Consider the following 1,512-nt stretch of genomic DNA (forward strand, 5'->3'; position numbering starts at 1 on the left):
GAAAAAAGTCCCTCTATGTGATGGTAGTCAGCAACAAAAAGCTGGAATTTTTCTAAGTGTCAAGGAGGGTGTCGCTTACAGAAGGCCCACCCGCCTTGGATCGACACCCGGTTAAGAAAAATGAAAAAAGTCCCTCTATTTAATGGAAGTCAGCAACAAAAAGCTGGATTTTTTCTAAGTGTCAAGGAGGGTGTCGCTTCCAGAAGGCCCACCCGCCTTGGATCACCACCCGGTTAAGAAAAATGAAAAAAGTCCCTCTATTTAATGGAAGTCAGCAACAAAAAGCTGGATTTTTTCTAAGTGTCAAGGAGGGTGTCGCTTCCAGAAGGCCCACCCGCCTTGGATCACCACCCGGTTAAGAAAAATGAAAAAAGTCCCTCTAGTTAATGGAAGTCAGCAACAAAAAGCTGGAATTTTTCTAAGTGTCAAGGAGGGTGTCGCTTCCAGAAGGCCCACCCGCCTTGGATCACCACTCGGTTAAGAAAAATGAAAAAAGTCCCTCTATTTAATGGAAGTCAGCAACAAAAAGCTGCAAATATGACAGAGTATCTAGGAGGGTGTCGCTTCCAGAAGGCCCACCCGCCGTCAGCAACAAAAAGCTGGCTAACCCTAACCCTAACCCTAACCCTAATCCCAACCCTAACCCTAACCCTAACCCTAGGTGTCCAGGCGGGGGTCCCTTCCAGGAGGCCCCCCGGCCTTGGATCACCAGCCGGGTCGATAAGTCAAAAGTAGTCCCTCTATTTGATGGAAGTCAGAGGAAAAAAGCTGGAAATATGACAAGGTGTTCCGGAGGGAGTCCCTTCAAGAACGCCCCGCTAACCCTAACCCTAATCCCAACCCTAACCCTAACCCTAACCCTAAGTGTCCAGGCGGGTGTCCATTCCAGAAGGCCCACCCGCCTTGGATCACATTCCGGTTAAGAAACATGAAAAAAGTCCCTCTATTGAATGGAAGTCAGCACAAAAAAGCTGAAAATATGACAAAGTGTCAAGGAGGGTGTCGCTTCCAGAAGGCCCGCCCGCCTTGGATCGACACCCGGCTAAGAAACATGAAAAAAGTCCCTCTATTTAATGGAAGTCAGAGGGAAAAAAAGCTGGAATTTTTCTAAGTGTCAAAGTCGGGATTTTTTCTAAGTGTCAACTTTTGGAGTACCAACCCTTCCAAAACAAAGTCGGGATTTTTTCTAAGTGTCAACTTTTGGAGTACCAACCCTTCCAAAACAAAGTCGGGATTTTTTCTAAGTGTCAACTTTTGGAGTACCAACCCTTCCAAAACAAAGTCGGGATTTTTTCTAAGTGTCAACTTTTGGAGTACCAACACTTCCAAAACAAAGTCGGGATTTTTTCTAAGTGTCAACTTTTCGCGTACCAACCCTTCCAAAATAAAGTCGGGATTTTTTCTAAGTGTCAACTTTTAAAAGTCGGGATTTTTTCTAAGTGTCCACTTTTGCTGTACCATGCCCTCCAGGGTCATAGAAGCCCCAGAGTGAGACCTAAACAACCGGGCCGA

The sequence above is a fragment of the Nerophis ophidion genome, unplaced genomic scaffold, assembly GCF_033978795.1.
Source record: "Nerophis ophidion isolate RoL-2023_Sa unplaced genomic scaffold, RoL_Noph_v1.0 HiC_scaffold_142, whole genome shotgun sequence".
Taxonomy (NCBI): domain Eukaryota; kingdom Metazoa; phylum Chordata; class Actinopteri; order Syngnathiformes; family Syngnathidae; genus Nerophis; species Nerophis ophidion.